We start from the raw sequence: 17,972 nt of genomic DNA, 5'->3' as shown, positions 1-17,972 counted from the left end.
CCTCAGGGTGCCTGCTCCCCATGGAGTCCACGCTTCCATCATGGGAGTGACTTTATGGCCACCCCAACCTTCTTCCTGACAGCCAGCTCCAGGGCAGGCATGCTGGATGCAGTAAATACTGTTCCCATGACAGTCCATCCCTCGCCAGGCACTCGGGCTCCGTTTTGACACTAATAAAGTTAGAGCATGGAGATCCGATTACGAGAAGGAGCAAATGAGATGTTTCATGAAGTGAGTCTGTGATGGTCCATTTCAGCCTGGAATAATTGTATCTCCCAGTGTATCCTCAAAGAGTTTACCAAAATGTATTCATTTACACAGAAGGCAGGAGGCAGGCATGACTGCTTTTATTTCTCCAGTTAAGAAACTGGAAAACCTGGTGTGGGGCTCTAGGGAGCTTGTGCACTGTAGATGTTTGTCTTTATTTGGAGGCCAGGATGTGAAGCAGGTGGGGAAAAAAAAGAAGTTGAAGGGAGGAGATAGAATAGATCTGCACACTTCTAGGCTTCCCAGTCGGCTCTAGTGGTAAAGAACCCACCTGCCAATGCAGGAGACATAAGAGATGTGGGTTTGATCCCTGAGTCAGGAAGATCCTCTGGAGGAGGGCATGGCAACCCACTCCAGGATTTTTGCTTGGAGCATCCCATGGACGAGGAGCCTGGTAGGCTACAGTCCTTAGGGTTGTAGAGAGTCATACACGACTGAAGTGACTTAGCAGGCGCACACACTTCTGAGTCCCGCTGACATTTCTACCCTGCATAAGTGCCGAGAATTTTCCCCAGGGCTTTAGAGTAATTGTGCATGGCGGGGAAATGAGCATCCTTCGGGCTTTCTGGTTCCACAAAGACCCCTCTGACCCCATGCCTCTCCCTTCTCTCCTCTCATCAGCTCCATCTCTTTCAGCCTCTTCCCTTTTAGCTCCTCACTGTCCTCTGACACCCTGCTTTGTACTTTTCCTTCACCTCTTCTCTTCCCAGCCCCTTCTTCCACTCTGAAGTAGCCCCACGGCAACCAGCAGTGTACACACTCAATAAAAATCCCTCAGACAGAACTGAATTGTTAGAGCAAGAAAGTCTAGCTACTTTTGACATGGTAGCCAGCCCGAGTCCAGAACAGAAAGTGCGAGAGCTGGCTTACCCCTAATCCATATTTCAATACAGTTTGCCTAAGGTTAGGGTTTAAACCTTCATTAAAAAAATAAATTGCTTATTTGGTTGCCTAAAATAAGGCCCAGAGACACTAACTAATGAACCCTCGGTAGGCAGATTCCTCCCTCCAGCAGAGAGAATGTAGCTAAGACCCCCAGCTTCCCTGGTCCATGAGACTGTACTCTTAATGGTTGAGACCTGCCCACTTCTCCCCACTGTGTTTCTAGTGTGTTGTTTTGCTGATTACAATCTGCTAGGTATGGCTGAGTGGAAAATGGTGCCCACAGAAAGCCATCAAGCCACATTTTTCTACCTTGGACCAGACCCCTCTCTGCGGAGGGCGTCCCGTGCATGAAGCAGCCTGTCTGGTCTCTACCCATGAGATTCCATCAGCATCTCTGCCCGCCCCCACCAGAGTTCTAACAATGGAAAATGTCTCCAGATGTTATCAAATGCCCCCCCCCCCCCCCGGCTGAGGGTGAGGGTAAAACCACCCCTGTGAAAACGCACATAATAGAGACAGCTGAAATGGCAAAGAATTAAACTTTCTGATTAATTTGGGCTGCTCACTTACAGGTGACAAATATCCACAAACAGCAAAACATACTCATTGGGCCTTCCTTCGTGTTTCTAGTCTCAGGGCTGATGATCTATTTAATTAAACCTTTTTGGTTTCATCCAACTTATGGTGGTGGTTTAGTTGCTAAGTCATGTCTGACTCTTTGCGACCTGGCGGGACTGTAGCCCACCAGGCTCCTCTGTCCATAGGATTCTCCAGGCAAGAATACTGTAGGTTGCCATTTCCTTCTCCACGGGATCTTAGACTCCTGGGTGACAGCAAAGTTTGTTTTTAATTAATTTATTTATTTTTGGCTGCACTGATTCCTCGTTACTGTCCAAGAGCTTTTTCTAGTTGTGGTGTGCCAATTTCTCATTGCAGTGGCTTCTCTTGTTGTGGAGTGTGGGCTCTAGGGTGTGGGCTTAGTAGTTGTATCTTTTGGGCTTAGTTGCTCCTTGGCATGTGGGATCCCAGTTCCCAGACCAGGGATTGAACCTATGTCCCCTGCATTAGCAGGTGTATTCTTAACCACTGGACCCCCAGGGAAGTCCTGACACCAAAGTTCTGGCAAAACCCTGACAACCCTGGTATGAGATGTGAGGCTGTGGACACTGAGCCAGGCTGGGGGGCTGAGCCCACACTCCACTCACTAGCAACTGTTTGATGACTTCAGGAGAAGATGGAAACCGTGTGTGTCTGAGCAAATCCATCCAAGTTCTGGTTTAAGGGAGGAAAGAGCATGGGGCAGTGAACAGGGACCCCCACACTCAGCAGACACCACTTCCCCAGCCAATCCCCCACCACCCTGACTTCAGTCTCCTTGGCCCCCCGACCCCCCACCAACCCAGGTGTAGACATCACTGTGCCTTTTTTTCTCACGTGGCTACCACCAGGCTCCCTGTGGGTTATTTATACAAAAGCACCTTGAGGAATAGAACACTTGGAGCACATGAAAGGTTTTTCCTTCTTCTTTGTCTGGGTCCCATCTTCTAGACCCTGGAAGGATACCAGACTTTGCAGATGGCATTTCCTGTTTAATCAGCAAGCACTCCGTTTCAGACAGCTTAATGGCCTGTGAGTATAAGGAAGGTGTCACATTGCAGAAGACAGTTTATCATCTGCCACTGTTGACATCTTCCAGAGGAGGGACTGGGGGAACAGTACCAAATCCAGATCTTCAAAGTTGGACTTGAAAGTGATTTTTATGCATTGGGCTTATTGGCCTGCTTTAAAGAAAGGCGATATGGAGCTTAAGGTTGTATTTATTTCAAGAATTCAAGCCTTGGGAAAATATGCTCCTTTGAGCCCTTTGAAAGAAAGGTACCTAAACCTAGTGTTTGAATCAGTTGTTTGTGAGAGCAAGGATATTTCTCCTTAAATCTTTTTTTTTTTAAAAAAATCTTTTTATTGTCAGTTCCACTGATCTTTTCATTTTTTATATAATTTTATTTACTTTTTTACTTTTGGCTGTGCTGGGTCTTCATTGCTCTGCGGGCTTTTCTCTAGTTGCAGCGTGGGGGCCTACTCTCCAGTTGCGGTGCACAGGCTTCTCACTGCAGTGGCTTCTCTTGTTTCAGAGCACAGGCTCTAGGGTGTGTGGCCTTCAGTTGTGGCTCCCAAGCTCTACATCACGGGCTCAATAGTTGTACCACACAAGCTAAGTCGCTCTGCGGCATGTGGGATCTTCCCGGACCAGTTATAAAACAAGTGTCTCCTGCCAATGCAGGAGGATGCTTTACCACTGAGCCACCAGGGAAGCCCATCCTTAAATCTTGATTGGCCTAATCGCCCTAAGATGTAGTAGCATGGAGGGTCTCCACCTGGAGCATGTGTCGGAACCCTTTGGAAGGCTTGTTGAAATCCACACAGTTGGGCCTCACCCCCCAGAGTTTCTGATTCAAGAGCTGTGGGACGAGGCCAGATAAACTGCATTTCTAAACAAGTTCCCAGGGGCTGCTGCTGATGGTCAGGATATCACATGCTGAAAATCATAGCAATAGAGTGAAAATGAAGCAATAAGCCTTCCAGGTAGCAATTGACCTTGGTGTCCTGTCCGCATCCCTTGGTGTCCTGTCCGCATCCCTTGGTGTCCTGTCCGCATCCCCGTAGCATCACCAACTCCACACCTGAAGGCTATCACAGCATCCACGACTAACCTTCACTGCAGGGATATACTGGGCCTACAGAGATGCTGCAGTGATGGACAGTTCATGCCCTTGGAAGCAGCCCTTAATTAACCGCAGGCAAGATGGTGGTGGATAAATACCCTGGGTTCCCTACCCCTCGGATAGGGTCATTCTGAGCCATGGCTTACAAAAGTCCTACAACTCCAAGTGTGGTCCCGGCACCGGTACTGTTTTCTGAGCTGTTTGTTGCTGATCTATGATGAGCCAGGGACTGAAACTGAATGTGAGAGATTAGAAACTTTTAGAGTAATTTGGTATTTTAACTTCATGACTGTTGCCATGAATAACAAGCAATATGGGGCTTGGATTTTGTACACTTTTTCTCTCCATCTTATTATATTTTACAAAAACATCAGCCCTCCTGAGTTGGCCAAGACGAGTGAATTCTGCATGACAGAAAGTATGAAGAGCGCTGTCCTACACTGTCTCTGAGCCTCTGCTGCCCACAGAGGCCAGAGGTCCATCAGGGACCCGCCCTCAGCTGCTTCCCTTCCTGAGCTTCTCCAGGTGTTTTCTGGGACCCCATCCCCGATAAACTGCTTGCCCTCAAATCGGCATCTCAGGCTTTGCTCCTGGGGGAACCCAACTTAGCACACTTAAGTGATGGGGTTGAGAGCTGCTTCCAGGAACAGTGACTCTGGACCCTCAGGGGTCTCCAAATGAAGGGAGGTGCAGCCCTTGTGGGTGGAGGTGAGGATGGGGAGAAGCAGAGAACCTCTGCCTCAAACACTCCTCACACAGAGGACAGGCAGTAGCACTTCCTGAACATTGCTCTTCAAGGCGACTCACTTAACATGTGTAAATAGGTTGCCTTCTGAAAGACTCTGGCACCCCTTCCCCCCTCCCTTCCACATCCCTGGCCCCCAGGCCCCATGCTAGTCCCCTGGGATTACCAGTGAAAAAGTCTCAGCTGCCCTAAATTTCTCAATTCGACGAAGAAGAAGGACAGACAGATTTGGAGTGAATGATAAATTCATAGACCTGAGAGGGTACTGAAGACCTTCCTTTTAATTTCTTAGAATACCCATTTAATTTGATCTTTTGTCTTTTTGCTTTAATATTTATGTATTTGGCTGCACCAGATCTTAGTTGTGGCACACAACACTTGAGTCTTCATCAGGGCACACAGGATCTTTTAGCTGTGGCATGTGGGATCTAGTTCCCTGACCAGGGATTGAACCCCTGACTTGAGACCCACTGAACCACCAGGAAAGTCCCTGTTTCTTTTTTAAAATTTGTTTTTAATTTTATTGAAGCATTGTTGACTTATAAAGTTGTGTTCATTTCTGTGTACAGCAAAGTGACTCAGTGTTACCTATGCTTATTCTTTATCATATTCTTTTCCATTGCGATTTGTCACAGGATTGGATATAGTTCCCTGGGCTGTACAGTAGGACCTTGTTGTTTTTCCATCCTGTGTATAAGAGTTTGTAGCTGCTAATCTCAAACTCCCAATCCATCCATCCCCCAAGTCCCTCCACCCCGCCCTCTTGGCAACCACGAATGTGTTTTCTATGTTTGTGAGTCTGTTTCTGTTTGGTAAATAAGTTCATTTGTGTTATATTTTAGGTTCCACATATAAGCGATATTACATGGTATTTGTCTTTTTCTTTCTGACTTCCTTCACTTAGTATGATAATCTCTGGGTCCATCTTTTACACTGCAAATGGCATTTCATTCTTTCTCATGACTGAGTAGTATTCCTCTATCTTTATCCATTCATCTGTCGATGGACACCAGGCTGTTTCCATGTCTGGGCTATTGTAAATAGTGCTGTTATGAGCATAGGGGTACATGTATCTCTTCCAATGATAGTGTGTACGGGTATTGCTGGATCATATGATAGTTCAGTTTTTAGTTTTCTGAGGAACCTCCATGCTGTTTTCTGTAGTGGCTACACCAATGTACATCCGATTTTATTTGGAAACAAGACATCTCCAAACACTGTTTTTCATAGTTGATACACACACACACACACACACACACGAGTGGAGTCACTAACCGGTGTTCACGTATGTCTGCCTGTACTAGCAGGTGGGTGGGGCCCTGGGGAAACCTGTGTATCACAGGGAAATGAGGGGGGATTGATTTTCTCTGCCTTTCAAGAGACCTTCTGCCTCTCAAATGCAAACACAGCCGATCTCTCTCCTCCAACTTTAATAACAGTTCTGTGAAAACCCTGGGGACTCTTTCTCTCGCCTAACCTTCAAACCAGATTTACAAGTCAAGGAATGTTGGAAATGAATTAATTACCTCACTAAATACAAGCAGGATGCAAATGAATGTAAAAGGAAGAGAGAGGCTCTTAGTTCTCCTGCAGAAAATGTTACTAGAGAGATGCTCTTAAATTATTCTTCCTTCTGTCTCCTCTTCCATACTTGAATGCTGGATGCACCAACTCATTTGCATATTTTCTTAGAAGACTCCCGCCCTTTGCCTCTTTTCTCCTACAGACACACACACAACAATATTTCAACAAAATACTGAAATATATTCCTCTCTGTCGTGTTCAAGGGTATACGGGGAAAGTGCGTATCTTTCTACTCAGCGATGGACTTTCAATGGCTTTGTTGACATAGATGTGATTTTCCTCTATGACTTCCAGCATCTGAGGAGGTAAATGTTTAGGTGAGATATGAAAGTGACTACATGTTTGTCTCTTGAACCTCCTTTCATTTGGTTCAGCTGTGATTTTGCCCACTCCATCAGAACCATCTCTGGAAACTTCTCAGGGAAATTTTTAAAAAGATAAAAAAGGGGAATTCCCTGGCAGTCCAGTGGTTTAGACTCCATGTTTTCACTGCGGAGAGTTCCAGGTTTGCTACCTGGTCTGGGTGCTGGAGAAGACTCTTGAGAGTCCCTTGGACTGCAAGGAGATCAAACCAGTCAATCCTAAAGGAAATCAACCCTGAATATTCATTGGAAGGACTGATGCTGAAGCTGATGCTCAAATACTTTGACTATCAAATGCAAAGAGCCAAGTGCTCCGGCCTGGTGCACTGGGAAGACCCAGAGGAATCGGGTGGAGAGGGAGGTGGGAGGGGGGATCGGGATTGGGAATACATGTAAATCCATGGCTGATTCATATCAATGTATGACAAAACCCACTGGAAAAAAATAATAATAATAAAAAAAAAAATCTAAAAAAAAAAAAAATGCAAAGAGCCGACTCAATGGAAAAGACCCCAATACTGTGAAAGATTGAAGGCAGGGGAAGGGAGCAGCAGAGGATGAGACGGTTGGATGGCAGCACCGATTCAATGGACATGAGTTTGAGTAAGCTCTGGGAGATGGTGAAGGACAGGGAAGCGTGGCGTGCTGAAATCCATGGAGTCACAGAGAGTTGGACACAACTTAGCGACTGAACTATAACTGGGAACTGAGGTCCCACATGCTGTGCTATATGGCTGAAAAAAAAAAAAATGAGAATAACAAACAGATTTTCACTGCTCATTGCCCTGTGCACTGGCCTTGCTTGGGGTAACATTGATTTCAGGGGAGGCCTGTAGGGATTAAAAAAACAAGAAAATCTTCACCCCTTTCCTTTCAAGCATTTGACTGAAAGTTGCACAATAGAAAGAGGAAGCACATGAAAGACACATACGCAGAGAAATAGGTACCAAATCTTTTCCACATTGAACTGCACTTCTAAAGTTCTGCCTTCGAAGAAATGCTAGAGGAATCAGTTTGGGACCACAAGCGATGTTATGACAACCTTATAGACTCTGCCACTTTAGAATGAAAGTTTCAAGCTGTAACCAAAAAAAAAAAAAGTCTCTCAAGCCATGGTTTATCCAATACATTGAATCCAGATTTTGTAAACCACAAAAATGTCATCCCAGAGATCATATGTAGAAACATGTTTTCTTCAGAAGTTTTAAAGTGGAAATCAAATATACAATGAAGACAATTAGAAGAAATTTGGAAAAAGCCAAGCCCAGGAGATCTGGGGCAACTTCAGGCTGGGGCCAGTTTGCAAAGGGAATCTATGCTTCCCAAACATGGTGGAGCGGGAGGGTTCCAGGGTGAAGAGGTGGGGGTAGGGTCCCAAATGAAGGGATACAGTTCCCAAGGCTAAAGAATCCCAAGGATTTGAATAAGTGGGAGAGAGCAGGATTTTTTTTTTTTTTTTTTTAATCTGCAGTGTTGCAATTTTGCTTTGTAGGATTTCGTTTTATCTAATCTCGGTAATTCCGTGTCGGATGATGCTGGTCTCCGCTGGGTGCTTTGCCACCAGGCCAAGTTCAGTCCTGGTGAATGTTTGCAGTCACACAGGGGAAGAGTGATTTCCAAAGTTTGTTCTGAACACAGATTAGCAGGGAGGCCTTATGTGAGCTCGAGTGGGGAAATGCCGCAGTCTGGGCCGGGGCAGCGGGAGATGGGGGTGCAGAGAGCTGGGGAAGCAGCCACTGTCCACAGGGGCCCCGAAGGTCTGACTCCAGACCCACCACCTCCTTTTCTTGCTGCAGCTCCTACACGTCTGAGTCGAGTTACGTTCTGTAAATGGGGAAAACGATGCCCACTTTTCTAGCATTGGTAAGGATTACAGAGAAAGGATGTGAAGTGTGTTGTTAAGAAGTTGGTTTTCTTAGCAATCACTAGGGTGATCTCTCACCTTGAACCTTGTCTCCTGACTCCTGACTAGGCCGGTCCCAGAAGCTGAGGTTTTTGAAGCGTTTGCTCCATGCTAAGCACACTCCAGGGATGATCTTCTTGAATTCCCACAACAGGGTAGGGGTCACATCATCTCCAAGATGGGAAACTGAGCCTCAGAGAAGTTGAAAGTTTACACTCCTGTGATGGGGATTGGAGCTCACCCAGTTGGGCTCCTGCATCCCTGGACCACTGCACCCCACTGTCTAAACCACACTATCCTGTCCCGTGCAGTTACCGCCAGCCATATGGGACAACTTACATTTGCATGAATGAAAGCTGAATTTAAAATTCCCTGCCGCATTTCATGGGCCCACCAGCCATGCATGGCCAGTGGCCACCATATGGCCTAGCCCTGAGTCTCCCCATCACTGTGGAAAGTTCCCCTGGATGGCAGGAGGCCTTCCATTTCTACCTCAACCTAGGGGCAGACAGCTTATAAAATGGTAAATTTGGTTTTGATTATTCACGTGTAAGAAAAGAATTGTGGACTCTCCAAAGGAGCTGCCCAAATGATTTCCATTAACCAGAGGATTGAAATGTCTATTTACAGATCATTAACTGCCTGACAAAAGAGGCCGTGTTGGGATTGGGGAGGGGGTGGGTGTTGGAGCCTGAGTACTGTCTCCAGCATTGGAAGATGCTTTCAACCAAGGAGCGGTTAGAAATGATGATGGAGAAGAGCCCTCATTTGAAGTGGGTACCACCAGGTCACTGGGCTCTGGTCACTGGCTCTGAGTCTTCCTCTGCTTGGATTTCAGTCTTAAAGACTGAAAGTTCTGGCCGATGCTGCCCCAAGGGTTTGCTCTGCTGCTGCTGCTGCTGCTGCTAAGTCGCTTCAGTCGTGTCCGACTCTGTGCGACCCCATAGAAGGCAGCCCACCAGGCTCCTCTGTCCCTGGGATTCTCCAGGCAAGAACACTGGAGTGGGTTGCCATTTCCTTCTCCAATGGGTGAAAGTGAAAAGTGAAAGTGAAGTCGCTCAGTGGTGCCCGACTCTTAGCGGCCCCATGGACTGCAACCTACCAGGCTCCTCCGTCCATGGGATTTTCCAAGCAAGTGTACTGAAGTGGGGTGCCATTGCCTTCTCCAAGGGTTTGCTCTAAAGTTACATTATCTTCTCCCCACCTTCTATTCCTGACTCAGACACCAGCACACTGTGTGAACTTTCACAGGACCTTTGACCTCTTTGCCTCTGCCTCCTCATCTAGAGATGGGAGATGGGAGTCCCCATGTAGCACCCTACGAAACTCCCTCGTCCTTTGAGCGACATGAGGTCATCATGGTTGCTAATTTCTTTCCAGTCAAAGTGTGTTTTGATCCCTTCTAGTATTTTTTTTAATATAGTTGCATTTTAAAAATACTGATTCTCTTTTTATTTCTTTATGGTTGCGCATACGGGATCTTAGTTCCACCATGAGGGACTGAACCCACACTCCCTGCATTGGAAGCACGACGTCTTAACCACTGCATGGCCAGGGACATCCCCCTTTCTAGTATTTATGCAGGTCCCTAACTAGCCTCTGCTGCGTCCTGCCCAGGAAAGACAAGAAGCCATCTGGCTGTCTTGAGTTGGCTGGGCCGTGATAAATGATGGCATGAAGCTTTCAGGCCGCGCACACAGAGCAGAAAGTTGCCTCATTAACAAAGCGTATCCTCGCCTGTTCAGAAACCATTCTTCCCCGAGGGGGCTGCATTAATTAGATATATTTTCATTCAACACCAGGCTGTGGCAGGACCCTGGGCCATCTGGAGACAGGAAAGAGACACCCCATTGCCTGGTTCACCGACGTGCTTTGCAAAGCCTGCTAGTTAAGTGCCCCTGAAAGACAAAACCCCATAAAAAGCACTGTCTGGCTGATGCAAACTCCTCCACTGAGTTTCCGACCTAGGCTCTTGCCCTATACAGACAACACTTCGCTAATTAGTGGAAACAGCCCCTCGTGACAAGACAAGGCAGTCTGGGAGACCAGAAAGAACTCTTTTCCTGCCAGACTAGAGAGAAAGGAGGCATCTTTAAAGAGCCACTCTTGTTTTTCATGATCCAAGTAGACTGAGTCTGTGTCCTGCCATCTGACAGCCCTCTGGCTGCAGCTTTTCCATCCTTGGAACCTCAGATGCCCCCTTGTAGATGCCTAATTAAATATGACAATGATGACAAGGATAAGAACGTTAGGATGTGTGCCTCTTCTCTAAAAGTCTGGGCGTAGAGCTGGGCCCACCCTGGCTTCTCAGGTCTGTAACATGGATACCAAGGTGGGGGGCGATGGGTGATGGAAACAGCCCAGGAGATGAGTTGGGGCTCAAATGGATCTGAATTCAAAATCCCAGCTCTTTGAGACGGATATGTACACACTATTGATACTATGTATGAATCTTCACTGAGTTTCCTTGGTAGTTCAGACAGCAAAGAATCTACTTGCAATGCGGGAGACTCGGGTTCGACCGCTGGGTGGGGAAGATCTGCTGGAGGAAGGAATGCAACCCACTCCAGTGTTCTTGCCTGGAGAATCCCATGAACAGAGGAGCCTGGTGAGCTACAGTATATGGGGTCACAAAGAGTAGGAAACAGCTGAAGCGACTTAGGACACACACACACACACATGAAATAGATAACTAATGAGAACCTACTCTATAATTCAGGGAACTATACTCAATGCTCTATGGGACCTAAATGGGAAAGAAATCCAAAAAAAGAAGGCGTATATTTATATAGGTATAGCTGATTCACTTTGCTGTGCATTAGAAACAAACACAATTTTATAAAGCAAGTATACTCCAATAAAATTTTTTTTAATAATAAAATTTAAAAATGCAAGAGTTTTCATGCCAAATCCCAGCTCTGCTAGTTTTTGGCCATGGAACTTTGAGTGATTCACTCAGCCTCTAAACCTCAAGTTCCTCATCTGTAGAATGGGAATACTTAGGTCAGTTGTAAGCGTGGTTGGGAGAATCACTAGGTGTGCAGCATGAGCGTGTAATAAATGCTGGCTGTTATTATTGCTAATAGCAAGGATGTCCTGGCCTATAGTTGACATGAGACTCAAAGGCAGAGGCCTAAAAAGATATTTTTTCTTCCCGGAAAGCAGCTCATTTCGAATGTACTTTCTGGAACTTTCTCACCAGTGTGGACATTTCAGATTCTGGTCTTAATGTTGCAGCAGAGCCCTCTGCAAGGCTGTCGAGGGGATGACCCCACCTGGGAACTGGGCCTGTCTTGTACTTGGGAGAGGTTTATGGAAAGTAGGGGTCTGACTCAGTTTTCTTCCAGGAAACAGGGCCCTCACCTGGGAGATGAGCAGCCAAGGACATCCTCGACCCGGGAGAGTGTTCCTGGCCTTTTCTGGAAGGTGGAAAGGCTAAAAATGTAAGAGTGAAGGTCAGCTGGTGACCCCAGAGCTCAGAATTCTCAGATTCTGATCCTCCTGCTGATAAGATATAAATGGATGTAGGGAAAAAAAAAAAAGACTTCTAGCAATCAGGGTTAAGGAGAAATCACATGTTGAACACTTTCTTTCCCAAATGCTGGCATCTATAGGACTTAGACAGTAAAATAACCTTGACTTTGCACTCCCCTGGCTTACGTTTCTTCCATCTTTGGACCCATTTCCACCTCACTTCTTGGCTCACATATGTTTCACAGGTTTAATTAGGATGAAACCTCCCTGATTCACCACGATCTCTGGCAACAAGGAAAATGGGCACAGAAGTCAGGAGAAGAGAGGAAACCACGTTTGCAGGCAGGGCCCTCTCACCTGGGGATCACAGCAAGCCTGTCTCCCTGAGGCTCCTCTATGGCCCGAAAGAGCAAAGCGAGGGAGATCACCTTTGGGTGAGGGGCACCGAGGTCGTGTAAAGCACCCCCCTGCCCCCAGAAGAGTCTCAGCAGGTGACTGTGGATAACAATAGTTTGTTGTACATTTAGAATTTGCTCAGAGGAGGTCTTAAGTCTTCACACACACACACACACACACACACACACAAAGTAAGCATGTGAGGTGATGGGTGGGTCATTTAGCTCTATTAGAAGTATCGTTTCAGGATGTATATGTGGATCAAAGCATCACCCTGGACCCTTACATAGAAACATGCGTATACCTATCAATACTGCTTCGAGCAAGCCAGGGGAACTTCGGAGTTCCCAAGCTCACTGCCGACCCCCCACGCCCCATGCTTCTGTCCTGCCGATTCACGGAGTCCTTTTGAAAGAAGGGAAAGGCCATTAAAAACACTCCCAGAAGCCCGTCTAATGGGCCAAATGATTGAATTAAACCACGTATCTCTTTAGCTGAGTTCTCTTGTCAAAACACAGCATAATAAGCATTTGTTTTTATTGTAAATTAAATATTTTCCAGGCTGCTCTAATTTGGAGGACGTGATCAATTATGAGTTTGTCCCTTTAGCCAGGCTCAGGGGTGGGGGTGGCTGTGTGGTTATCAGGTAAATCGCCAAGCAGAGTGTCTGGCAAGTCACAGAGCCTGGTTTGAAATAGAGAAGATGTCATCCAAATTTCTTTCTTTTTTTTTTTTGTTTATTGATTTATTTGGCTGCATTGGAGCCCCAGCGGTGTATTCACTGGGGCTCCTCCGTTCCAAAGAAGACGGTTCATGGCGACGCCATTCTTGGGTGCTGAGCCAAAGCTGTTTAGATGTGAAAACGTTCCCAGATAAACAGAAACAACCCAGGCATCAAATTCCCCCTTGACCACTGTGATCTAAAGGCCATAGTGTCTGGAACGGGCAGTGCTATCGAGACCAGGGGTGCCATTTTGAATGGGTCTGATCCAAAAGAAGAGAAAGTCTGATAAGACTATGGCCATCCTTCTGACCTAGACAAATTGATCAACGGGGTGGACTTGTCTCTTCTGTCCTCCACCACTCCCTCTCTCTCTTCCTTCCTTCTCTCCCCTTCCCCTTCCTCTTCCCATTCCCCCCCACCCCCTCCTCTCCTTACTTTTCTTCCTCCTTTCTTCATTTCTTGCCTGGAACATTCCAGTTCAGTAGTTTATATAGCTGAAATCAACTGGCTAATTGTCAGTTTTTCTCTTTGTTTTGTAGCAGGCAGTGTCTCACCTGAGCTGAATGCTTAGTCACGCAAGATAATAAGAAATACAGAAATACAGAAAACCACAGAAGCATTTTGGAGACAAACAGGTTATGAAATTGCCTATCAGGAGCTCTAATTGGAAATCATTTCCAAAAGGTTCTGCCTTTTCCCTCTGCGCACCCAGCTGCCACCCCCTCCTTAAAATTCCAAGCACTACATATGAAATGGGAATGTTTGCAAAGGTCAAGTCCGCAAGTCTCAATTACATTCTCCTGAATGGAACAAAGGGTGAAAAGCAAAGGCACCAACACGACCTTCAGTGGGGATTTTAATTAGAGACCAAAAGGCAAATGCAAATCTCAGATTTTTCCAAAACCTAAAACGAAATTGTTTACCCAGGATACCTGTTGCCGACAAAACGTAGTGAGGTCGGTGGCTGGGTTACGCATATGAAGAGACACCTATTTGGCATAAGTCTGTATGCATAAAGATACTATTATATATGAGACAAAAATACATTCAAAAGGTTTTTGTAACCAATGGAAAGAAAAATGTGTTATTTGCATGTCATGTAAATGTGTTTTTTTTTCCCCTGCCACTAATTATGCTATTTCGAGAAAATAATTGGAATTGGCTAGAAGAAATTAAGAATAGAAACTTGCAAATTATATAACCTAATGAATGTAACTTTTGGTAATGAACCTAGTTGCTACTTAACATGCATCGCTGGAGCCTGCATTAAACAGAGGAGCCCTCCTAATTCTTTTAATTCAACTGAACCATTCTTAATAATTCATAATTAAGTCTGGCTCAGAAATGATAGTCTCCATGGCAATATTGATTTCTTTGCTTTTTGTATCTCTGCCAAATGTTGAAAATGACAGAATCCTGAGTCTCAGAAGGCGAGTGCCATCAACAAAGATCACAGAAGCGTAGGAATAACAAAGGGCTTTACCAAAAGCCCTTTCTCTCTTAACTTCCAAGAAAGATGAGGACAGAAAATGGGAGGAAATGGAAAGTGGGGCTTATGGGCTCACCGGTGTGGTCCGAGCATGACCTAACAACAGCGTGTAGCTGCTAGTTGTGGAAAAATACTGTCTGTGTTATAAGAGCAAAGGTCTTCCTTCTGGTGGCTGTAGAGTCTGGCCCCACATACCCCATCCCCAGCTTACTTTCTGCTTGAAAGACAACCCCAGTCTGCACTTACAGAGAAAATGAGTTGAAGGAGGACAAAATAAAAAACAAAACAAAACAAAATGCCCTATTTGGTCTTTATCATTTTCTCCTTGGGTCCTTTAATTGAATACACTATCGACTTGAAAATGTATGCTATTAACATAGATTTGAAAAACCCCAAATTGCCCACCAACCGTGATCACTCATTTTGCCTGCTCTTCATAAAGATGTCATTCTGCTAGGGCTGAAACTCTCCCTGAGGACCCACCACCTGAACCCTGAACTCTGACCCTGAAGGAAATGCAGTCAGCGCCAACACACAGGTCAGGACATACTATTTTTAGACCACGTGGTCACGAAAACAGTAATACTTATAATAAAAGTAACAGACTCAATTAAAGTCTATCTTCAGAGATAGACACAGGCGTTAAACTGCACATGAGCATCGTATTTTAAAAGTCCAATTAAGAGCCTGCCTCTAAGGGAGTTAGAAAAAGAAACCCAGGTTGCATTGTACCTGCTCCGATGCCCAGCGTCTTGGCGTTCCGAGTCCTAAAGTCAGAACTTTGTTAACTCTTGAGGATCTCCTGTTTGTGATTTACTGTGTTTTCCTTTAATCCCTTACAGCCAGTTGGGCAATTACGTTTTATTGAATGGGAGTAAGATTTGTGTTGCATCCTGAAATAGAGACTTAAAAATGCCTTAAAATAGCTCACGGACAGCAACATTTTCCAAATGAAACCGCTAAAGCATCATACAAGCAGACTGGGGTCTACCGTTAGGTGAGACCTAAACTCAAACCTTTTCGAGGCTGGTTTGGATCACACCCATGAACTCACACACACACTGCACACCTGTGACCCCAGGTGTGACCCAAAAGCTGAGTGAGCTTGGCCAAAAAGTAGATAGACCTGGGTTTGAACCTGACTTTGCCAACAATGCTGTGTGATCTTGGCCAAAGTCACTGCACCTCTCTGAACCTCTGTTTCCTCAACTGTAACATGGTGATGACTGCCCCTACTCTACATGCTCTCCAGATCATCGAGAAACTCAAAGTTCATGGGCAATGTGAGAGCAAAGAATAGAATATAAAGCAGATTGCAAACAAAGAGTCCCGGCTCCTTACATGTACTGACTGTGTGACATTTAACAAGTTACTTAACTTCTCTGTGCCTCCAATTCCTTATTTATAAAATGAAGATAATAGTAAATCAATCTCTTTGTATTTAGTGATTATTAAGTGAATTAAATGAGGTGCTATAATATTGCTTCTTGTTACTGTTATTAACAATGTTCTGCTTAATCAGCTATGCTCCAATATAAAATAAAAAGTGTAAAAATATATTTATACTACTGATTAAAATTTGTTCTTACACTTTAACTAGTATCTGGCAAACAAACAAAAGAACAATGTTTTGTTGAAAAGGAAAGTGAAAAGCAGATTGTCCTTTTCTCTCTGAGAGGGACCCAGCTTAAGTCCACAGAGACGTGGAACATTTATGAAGCTTCCTGGGAAGCCCCTGCAATAAATTCTGAAGGAGAACAGGGCCATGAAAAATGGTGTCAATGATGTCATTTTAAAAACATGTCATTCCCACGACAATTGGAACAAACGAGACTGTAACTCTCAGATAAATGCATGGCGTTGCACACGTCTGTCTCCACGGGGTCACAACGTGAAGAAACAAGCAGTGAACTCTTGTTCCTTCCTTTAGAGGCTAGCATCTGCTGGGCTCCTCCTGGGTGTGACATCCTTGCTAAGGCGGGGGGAACAGTGACAGGGGTGTGCTGGATCTTTGTGGAGCTCAGCACGTGGCAAGGAGAGTGAGGACAAGAAACAAGCATTTGTCAAAAGAGCAACAAAACGGGGGGGGGGGGTGCAGGGACCCAAAGGAGGGGTGGTGGGTGCAGGGGAAGAGGGTGGGGACAACTCAGAGCTAGAGGAGGCAGCTGGCTCGGATAAAGAAGGGTCAGCCCACATGGTAGAGCACAGAGCCCAGAGGCCACCCTGGGGTGAGGAGCTGGCTCCCAAGAGCTGAGAAGTGGGAGACAAGGGGGATCTGAAGCCCAGAAAACCGTGCTCATGACCTGGGGTCTGGTTCTGTGGCTGTCACAGAGGCTCTAAACTGGGGCAGGATGTCTCACTGATCAGTGCTCACTCCAGGTGGTGTGAAGGTCGGACCAGGAAGGGGAGAGATGAGCAGGCGTTAGAAGTTCTGGCAAGAGACCACTGGACTGGCTGCCCCCACCTCCCGAGTCTCGCCCTCTGATGAGAACACAGGAGGGCAGTGGGGGGCAGGTGCTTCTCCCCAGCATCACCGTCACCTGTGCTGGGCTGGGAAATCCAAGGAAGAGGCAGAAAGTGGAGATGAGGACAACCTCCCTGGTTGGTGTGGGAGGAGGCTGAGGACCTAGACAGGGTCTGCAGCCTCATCCTCCCCCTGCCCCCCACCCCACCCTGGGCTGGACTGTCTGTTTTGAAGACAAGGATGAAGAGGTCTGGTGTGAATTTGCTGGGATGAGGTACTAGATGAAGTGGCAGCCCTTACAGGACCAGCCTGGATGGTCTTAGGAAAATCACTTTCTCGCCCTGGAAAGCATGCTACACGTAATGAACACTACTCGATTCAATTCACACCGAATAAATTAATTGACAAAGGGGCATATGGAGAGATGCATAAATTCCTCATTGAGATGCATCATCGAAAATAAGGAACTGATGTGGAAAAAGATTGTGTGAGCATCTTCAGTAACCCCGTGGTGGTCAGAAAACCTCAGACGCATCCATAGGTGATTAGAAAACCTTCCACGCATCTCTGGTCCCTGTTCCTCTGGCTACTGCTGCCGCTTCTGCTTTCATTTAAAAAGCTACCGATGGCCTGCTGCAGAGATCCCTGTTTTTCTATTCAAGCAGCTTTCTGGAAGTTTGGAAAATGGAAAATATTCCCCCGGGGTGTAAAGAACACACACATTTCAAGAATGAGTAACCTGGCAGAGAGAAATTAAAAAGTTGGCTGTGGGTAACACAGCTGTCGGGCACCAGTGTTTATCAAGGTTTAAAACTATATGCTGCGTAAAAGTTCTTCCACTGGGGTATCAGGAGAGACTGTTAACTCCCTCTCAGATTCAGGCTTTTTAGCTCCTCAAACATCAGCTTCAACACCTGCTCAGCTTAATATCTGATACTTTTCCCCCTTCTCTCTCT

Source organism: Dama dama, chromosome 23, assembly GCF_033118175.1.
Source record: "Dama dama isolate Ldn47 chromosome 23, ASM3311817v1, whole genome shotgun sequence".
In the NCBI taxonomy this organism is placed as follows: domain Eukaryota; kingdom Metazoa; phylum Chordata; class Mammalia; order Artiodactyla; family Cervidae; genus Dama; species Dama dama.
The sequence above is the reverse complement of the archived record's forward strand: the minus strand, read 5'-3'. Positions refer to the sequence as shown.